The sequence below is a fragment of the Myotis brandtii genome, unplaced genomic scaffold, assembly GCF_000412655.1.
Source record: "Myotis brandtii unplaced genomic scaffold, ASM41265v1 scaffold308, whole genome shotgun sequence".
Lineage (NCBI taxonomy): Eukaryota > Metazoa > Chordata > Mammalia > Chiroptera > Vespertilionidae > Myotis > Myotis brandtii.
Genome location: NW_005361786.1, coordinates 1,400,682 through 1,409,013, shown reverse-complemented (window position 1 = coordinate 1,409,013; position 8,332 = coordinate 1,400,682). Strand labels below are relative to the sequence as shown.

The following is an 8,332-nucleotide window of genomic DNA, read 5'->3' as shown; positions in this document are numbered from 1 at the left end:
GGGGGCGACGGGGGCGACCCGGAGATTCCTCTCGGGTCCCCTCCGCAGACCTGGGCTCGGCGCCACCAAAGCAGAACGCCTGGCCGCTGGGGGGTGTTCCGATGCGTCGTCACTTTAGAAAAGAAAAAGAAAGAAAAAAGTGATGGTGGTGAAGTTGGGGAAATTGCGAGTTCGCCAGCGCGCTGGCCATTTGTTAGGCAAATAGCGCGCAGGTGGCTTTTACAAATGGTCGCGTTTCTCCAAAGCGGATGAGAACCTGCGGACCAGCTCCTGCGCCCAGGCGGAGGGCTGGAGCCGCGGCCAGAGGCTCCCCTGAGCGCGCACGGGGGTGACCTTTGCGGAGGGCACTTCCAGGGACCAGGCAGCTTGGAAGACCTGCCTCAGCGACACCCTGAGTCGCAAACAGGGCGGTGGAGTGTGATTTCCATTCGCATCCATTTTCCACCTGGGTCAGCAGCCTCTCCATTGAGCAAATATTTGTTGTGCGTCTGTTGGGGGGGTGGGGGGGGGGAGGACCTCTGAGCCAGCAGGGCAGGTGTGCGCAGGTGTTGACACAAGGGAGGGTCAGGACGCTCCTTCCGGGCAGGTGGAGGTTTAGAGAGACCTAGGAAGGGTTCATTGAGCGTTTGCTTGTTCGCTGTCTCAAGAATGGACAGTCAGAAGCATTGAAAGGCACAGCTAAGAAGGTCATCGGCCTGGCCTGGCATTTAAAGTGACAAGGAGGACCAAAACCACCCTTAAATAAGGTTTTAAGCATCAACCCTTTGTCCAGGGCCTGCACTAGGCCTTTATCTCCTGGCATAAAGTATGCAAGGCAGATATTATTACGCCCCCTGTACGGAAGGGAAACTGAGGCAGGGAAGAAGCTGGCATTTGGTTCCAGGTAACTGGTAGACCTGGGAATTCATTGTGGATATTTCCGACTGCGGAACCCATGCGTTTTCTCTCTTCCATGCCGCTGTGAGCTGGCGCATCTGGACGATTGCACGGCAATGAGAATTTAAATTCACATTCATCAACAGTCGACATGCTGGGAGTTAAAGTAACTTCATGAATAAAACGAGCACTGTTTCCATTCTACTCATGAGGTTAAAACCATGAGCAGTCTGGGGCGAGAAGAAGAGCTATTTTTAATAATAAGATTTATTCTGTGTCTTCCTTAACATATTTTTAAGGCCCTAATATATCTTTGTGGATCATGCATTGAAGTCACAGCGAATTTTCATATTATTCATGTGCTTTATCTAATTCAGCTTGATTTATATAATATATATACATTTGTAATTTGTAGATACTATATAAAAATCAGCTTGATTTTACATCATATATATTTATATATATTACAATTTATGTAAACTTATTTAAGTTATAAGTGTATATAAATTACATTTATATACACTTATGTAAGTTGTAAGTTTATATAAATTATATAAATCAGCTTGACTTTACATAATTCAGCGTGATTTCTTCCATAGCTTCCAGGTGAATAGAGAACAGATAGCTTCTAGGTGAATAAAGAACAGTGTCACCTAGAAAGGACGTTGTGTTTATGTAAAAATCTATAATCAGATATCGATAACTATCGCTAATATTTATATGAAAAGATGGTCTTTCTGCTGTTCGTTCTAATTAGCATATTAGCTCTTTATTATATAGGATTCGCAGCAGGAGTTGAAGAGAGTGGTTTTTGTTGACGCAAGTTTTTATGCCTGTGTTGGGAGGATCAGACAGGCTGTTCTGCCTGGGTCTCGCTTTTGACCGTGACCTTGATAACACACCTTGAACTCCTGTTTAGGAGCATTTGAAATCCTGCTTGGAAGGTGTTTATAAAGGTGTGGTTGGGCCCTTGCTGGTTTGGCTCGACGGATACAGCATCGGCCTTCAGAGTGAAGGGTCCTGGGTTCGATTCCGGTTGGGGCACACGCCTGGGTTGTGGGCTTGATCCCAGTGGGAGGATGTGCAGGAGGCAGCCGGTCAATGATTCTCTCTCATCGTTGATGTTTCTCTCTCTCTCCCTCTCCCTTCCTCTCTGAAATCAATTAAAAAATATATATAGAGAAAAAAAAAGGTGTGGGTGGCTTGGTTTGCCTTGGGGTGAGAAGCTCAGGTGACCGTGTCTTCTACTTCAGTTGACAAATGTTTAGACAAACATTAAGATGCTGTCATTGGAGCACAGGGTGGGTGACAAATGCAAACCCCAACATGCCACAGAGGAGTATGAACAAGGCTGGTCCCAGATTTTGTGAGCCCTAAAGAGTAGACACCTGAAACTAACACAAAATAACCTTGAATGGAAGGTGTAATTGAAGAAAAAAAACTTTTTTTAAGGTAAACACATTTGCAATCCTCTCTTAAGAAAAACACTGCAGAATGAGTGATGACCAGGAATCCTTCTTTAGGAAGAGAAAGAGAGATGACAGTTCGCCGAAATCTTTGTGGGCGATTTACCAGAAATGCTTACCAACAAGGGCTTCCTGATTGCAGCTGGCTTCCCCTGCCCCCAAGGCACTGGGCGGGCCACAGCCTGTGCTGGGAGAAGTGGAAGCCACGCTCCATCCCCTTCCCAGAGTGACAGGTTCCTGGAGGCAAAGGACTCAGGGCCCAGGGCCCATGGAGGAGACTGCTTGCTGGGGCGGAGGGACCAGGGGTCCTGGGCTCATGGGGGCTGGGTCACTTCCTGTCCAGCTAACAGTCTGAGATGGAGGCCCCTGGGCTGGTCTCCAGGGGGTTGGTTCCCCAGGGATGCCTTGGGCTCTCAGATCTCATCCTTTCCGGCACCATTTGTGGAGGGTTCTCTGTGTCCTGGGCACTGAGTCAGGCCAGTCCGATTGCCAGGGGGCTCCTGGTCTCACGGAGCTGGTTTCTTATTTTATTTTATTTATTTATTTTATTATTTTATTTTATTTCATTTTTATTGATTTTATAGAGGAAAGGAGAGGGAGAGAGAGAGAAACATCCGTGATGAGAGAGAATCATGGGTCGACTGCCTCCTGCACTTCCCCGACTGGGGATGGAGCCTGCAACCCAGGCATGTGCCCTGACCTCCAGGTTCATAGCTCCAGGCTCAACCACTGAGCCATGCCAGCCGGGCTCATGGAGCTGGTTTCCCTGAGCACCATCCAGTGTGTGGAGGGCCCCCGGTGTGTGGAGGGCCCCCGGGTGTGTGGAGGGCCCCTAGGTGTGAGAAGGGCCCTAGACATTGGGGCCACCCCCACCCCCTCCACGGATGCACTGAGGCCCTTAGTGTTTCTCAATGTGCCTTACAAACCCTCAGCACCCACACACCCGAGGTCACCGGGTTAGAAATGTATGTCACAGCCCCACCCCAGCCCCATATGGGAAGCTCCCCGTGGGAAACAGGGCTGCCTGAGTTCTATGAGAGGCCTTCCTTCCAGATGATTCTGGAGCTAGCGAATGGGAACGCCCCTAGCGTTTAAGAGAACTGGGAGGGCATGCACTCCTCCCCCTCCTCCCTCCACTCCCCCCCTCCCCTTGGAGAGGGAAAGGGAGGGAAGAAGATGAATACAGGGCTAATGTGTCATTTACATTCCTGTCGCTCACATTTACTGGGCTTGGCTGGGCAGTGTGCTGAGGATTATTAACTCTTTTAATCATTAACACAGTCCTACCCGGCAGGGCTCTGATCACCTCCATTTCAGCCTGAGGAAACTGAGGCACAGAGACGGGAGGGGCGTGTCCCAGGTGCCATGGCTGTAAGGACCCCGGGGCAGGCAGGCGCCCGGCCCCCCCCCCCCGGGGGGGGGGGGCGCAGCTTGCAGGAGGTCCCCGTCCTGTGTTGGTATTTCGGGGAGGTCTGGAAGGCAGGCCTGAGGCTGATGGGAAAGGCCCTACTGAGCTGGCATAGTCCCTCGCTCACCTCTTGGGGTTCACGTTTTTGTTTTTTAAATATATTTTATTGATTTTTTACAGAGAGGAAGGGAGAGGGATAGAGAGCTAGAAACATCGATGAGAGAGAAACATCAACCAGCCGCCTCCTGCACACCCCCCCACTGGGGATGTGCCCGCAACCAAGGTATAGGGTGTCCCAAAATTCACGCAAGAAGTAATTTTGATAGAAAACACAGCTTTATAATTAAAAATTGTACATTTTTTATTGATTCATAAAGTATACAGTATAGGGTTATGGATGGAATAGCACATTGGGTAAATGGCCTCCACGGCTTTGCTGGCACAGACGCAAAGCCGTGGTCTTCATTGGTCTTCATTGTCCCTGCTCCTGGGCCATAATTGGTACTTGGTAATGCTTATCAAATTGAAGGGATTGAAATCAAAGGGCAACAGATATTAGAATCTGATTCAATAAACCAAGTAAAATTAGGCTTTTATTTTTTGTTGTTGCTAATGCTCACGCAAAATTCAAATCTTGCGTGAATTTTGGGACACCCTATACATGCCCTTGACCAAAATCGAACCTGGGACCTTTCCGTCTGCAGGCCGATGCTCTATCCACTGAGCCAAACCGGTTAGGGCCACACGTTTTTCTTTAGGGACGAGCTGCCAGAATCTTGGAGGGGAAGGGTGTTATGTCATTTCCTCCTCCTGCAAATGTTTAAAGTTTCACAAGCGAGCGGACACGATTGCGTACAGCTGGTTGCACAACAGCGCGTTGCCTCTCTCCCTGGGTGACTTCGGGCTCTCGGGTTTCCCCAGTGGGTGGCAATGGACATGGCCTTGTTTCAGAACGCTGGCGTTTCACCCTAAAGGCCAACTCCCTGCCCAGGGCACAGGGAACTTGAAGGTGAAGGTGTGTGTGTTTTTAAGATATTTTTAAACATTTTTTATTGTTATTGATTTCAGAGAGGAAGGGAGAGGGAAAGAGAGGGAAACATCGATGATGAGAGAGAATCATGGATCGGCTGCCTCCTGTATGCCCCCCACTGGAGATCGAGCCCACAACCGGGCATGTGCCCTTGACCAGAATCAAACCCGGGACCCTTCAGTCCACAGGCCGGCGCTTTATCCACTGAGCCACACCAGCCAGGACGGTGATGGTGTGTTTTGAAAGAACCTAGGAAAACTGTGTCTTGCATTGTCAGGAATTATTTTTTGTTTTTGTTTTTTTCTGAAAGAAATAATTATCACCCCCAAGTCTGTACATTTATCACAGAGTAGCCCCATCCTGTCAGGCAGCCTGAGTAAGAGGATACAGCTGTGGCTACGAGCATATATGTGAGTGTGTAGAGCAGTGATGGCGAACCTATGACACGCGTGTCAGAGGTGACACACGAACTCATTTTTTTGGTTGATTTTTCTTTGTTAAATCGCATTTAAATATATAAATATCAAAAATATAAATCTTTGTTTTACTATGGTTGCAAATATCAAAAAATTTCTATATGTGACACGGCACCAGAGTTAAGTTAGGGTTTTTCAAAATGCTGACACGCCGAGCTCAAAGGTTCGCCATCACTGGTGTAGAGAGATGGCTTGCCTTTGGGTGAGAAGCTCAGGTGATCGTGTCTTCTACTTCATTTGACAAATGTTTAGACAAACATTAATCTGCGCTTATGGCCGGAGGCAGAGCTTAATTCTGAGAGTACCAGCTGTCTCGTCCGTGCAGTCGTTCATTCATGGGGTCATTTGTTGCTGGCCTCGCTGTGCTGAGTGTAATTATTAGGCAACGGAGCAAACACAGTGGTAACCAGAGAGACTTGATCCCTTGACAGGGAATTGCTTGTTGGGCAATGATTTGGGTGACTGGGTTTGATGCCCTGATTCTGGCCGTGTGGCGGCGGGAGAGGATTTCAGAAGTTACCATAGCCCAGCCGCGGTGGCTCAGTGGTTGAGCTAAGGTGGGAAGGTTGACTTCCGCTCATTCTTTGGAGGGTGGAGAGGAATCGCCACTCCCTTTGGCCTTTCATGCCTTTGATTGCCCAGCTGGGGTGTGGGAGGCAGCCCTCAACTTGCAGAAGCAAACACCACAGGCCTGGGCAGGGCCGTGGCTAGGGGCTTGTTGAAAGCTGGTTTTCAGAATTATTAACATTTTTTATTTATTGATTGATTTTAGAGAGAGAGAGAGGGAGACTTGTTCCACTTATGGATTCGTTCATTGGTTGCTTTTTTTTAAATTTCTTTTTTTATTGTTTAAAGTATTACATATGTCTCCTTTGTTCCCCCATCGACCCCTCCCCGGCCACTCCCACCCCCCAGGATAAACCCCCACCGCCCCAATGTCTGTGTCCATTGGTTATGCTAATATGCATACATACAAGTCCTTTGGTTGATCTCTCATTGGTTGCTTCTTGTATGTACGTGCCCTGACTGGGGATTGAACCCACAACCTCATTGCATGGGGACGGCGTTCTAACCAATTGAGCTACCTGGACAGGGCCTGGTTTTCAGAATCTGAGCCCATATCATTGTCACAAGGTCAAATGCTTGCTATCCAACCTCTTCATTTTAAAAAAAATATATTTTATTGATTTTTTACAGAAAGGAAGGGAGAAGAATAGAGAGCTAGAAACATCGATGAGAGAGAAACATCCAGCTGCCTCCTGCACCCTCCCTACTGGGGATATGCCCGCAACCAAGGTACATGCCCTTGACCAGAATCGAACCTGGGACCCTTCAGTCCGCAGGCCGGCGCTCTATCCACTGAGCCAAACCGGTTAGGGTGAACCTCTTCATTTTTGTATTTTATTAGAAACACTCACTTATCATTTATGTTCATCGTAAATTAACCCTATTCTTCTATATATAATTGATGGGTGGTTGTTTTGGAGGAACTGAAAGTTTAGGATAGCCTGTTTCAACTTTGTCTATTGAAAGGCAACTGATAAACAGGAGTATTCACGAGAATATTCATCTGCAAACTGATCAGGAAAATTAAAAAGAAAAGATTCAACCTATTTGTGTGGTCGTGACCATGTTCAGGTCTGAGTGGCAACCGAGGTGACGATGCATAAAACAGAAAAGCAAACAAAAAACCCCAAACCAAACCAGAAACAAACAAAAATAATTCTTGTGTAATTCTTCTTCTTTTTTTGGTGGTGGTTGGGGAACTATTTTTAGCATTATGAAAGATGTGGGGTTGAGTCTGCGGACTTAGGTAACAGATCAGAAAAGAACACCATTACTTGAATGACAACAACCAACAATATTGTTATACTAGAGGCCCGGTGCACGAAATTTGGGCATGGGTAGGGTCCCTAGGCCTGGCTGGCGATCAGAGCTGATCTGGGACTTCCGACTGCCAGCCGGGGCCTTCCTTTGTTCCGTGCTGCCCCCGTGGTCAGCGCACGTCTTAGCAAGCGATAGAACTCTCGGTCTCCCAGTCGAACTCCTGCGGGGACACTTTGCATATTAGCCTTTTCTATAGATAGAAGTGTTGTGCCCAATGTAAAATATTTTATATCTACAAAATTCACCCTAGCCAGTTTGGCTCAGTGGATCGAGCATCAGACCGCAGACTGAAGGGTCCCGGGTTTGATTCCGGTCAAGGGCACATACGTTGGTTGCAGGCTCGATCCTGGGTTCATGTGGGAGGCAAGCAATTGATGTGTCTCTCTCACATCGATGTTTCTCTGTTTCTCTCTTACTCCCCCCACCCCCGCCACCCTCCCACTCTCTCTAAAAATCAATGGAAATATATCCTCGGGTGCAGATTAAAAAAAAATTAGCTTTGTAGTGTGAAAATGATTTTTGGGGTCAACTCTTCAACCTTCTGATGGAACCAGTTAGAGCCCAGAGGCGCCGAAGGCCTGCTTACCCTCCCACGTGGTCCGTTGGTGACACAGTCTGTCCAGTCAAATGTGTCTGCACGTCCTGGCCTACAGGGCCATGTTTTTCTGGAATCTTCTTGTCTGTTGCTGGAACATAGACGTCTCTCCATCTCTGGAGCCTTTACCCCCTCCCGGCTGCCTACACGCTCCTCCTTCCCTTTCCCTGCTGTGTGTGTGCACTTTCTCCGACATAGTTTCGTGTATTGAACTTTGCGGGAGTTTTCAGTGGCAGCTGCCTGCGGCCATTTAGGCTTGTCTAAACAGGTAGGCTTCCTGTGACATTTCCTTCATTCTCTTAAATCTCCCGAGCTGGCGGGGACACTTGCAGGGTGAGCCAGGAATAAGAGACGGTCCCTGTGCTAACATTGAACCAGGAAGCATGGCAGAACAGAGCCGGTCCATGATGAATTCTTTGGGGTTTTTTTTTGATAATTCAGCCACACATCTTGATTGTTTGCTTTTCCCAGCTTCTCATTTAAACCTTTGCACAATGTTATGAGCGAAATGTCCCTTCATTTTTCTGAATCTTCGGGCACAAAAGCTATTTTTTAAAAAAAATTTAAATTCTTTATTGATTAAAATGTTACATG

The 8,332-nt window shown here is 47.7% G+C and overlaps 1 protein-coding gene and 1 long non-coding RNA gene across 2 annotated transcripts in view; one reads left to right on the top strand and one right to left on the bottom strand.

Annotated features, from left to right (window-relative positions):
• LOC106726720 overlaps positions 1 to 7,338 on the bottom strand; it is a 10,211-nt gene extending 2,873 nt beyond the window's left edge. Inside the window, exons 1-2 of the long non-coding RNA XR_001362808.1 lie at positions 7,212 to 7,338; positions 2,522 to 2,524 (exon numbers count right to left, since the gene is read on the bottom strand). This is a non-coding gene — a long non-coding RNA (uncharacterized LOC106726720). The remainder of the gene's footprint in view (positions 1 to 2,521; positions 2,525 to 7,211) is intronic.
• MCTP2 (multiple C2 domains, transmembrane 2) overlaps positions 2,408 to 8,332 on the top strand; it is a 150,616-nt gene continuing 144,691 nt past the window's right edge. The window contains exon 1 of the mRNA XM_005869918.2: positions 2,408 to 2,575. The gene's annotated coding sequence lies outside the window, so the exon portion shown is untranslated. The remainder of the gene's footprint in view (positions 2,576 to 8,332) is intronic.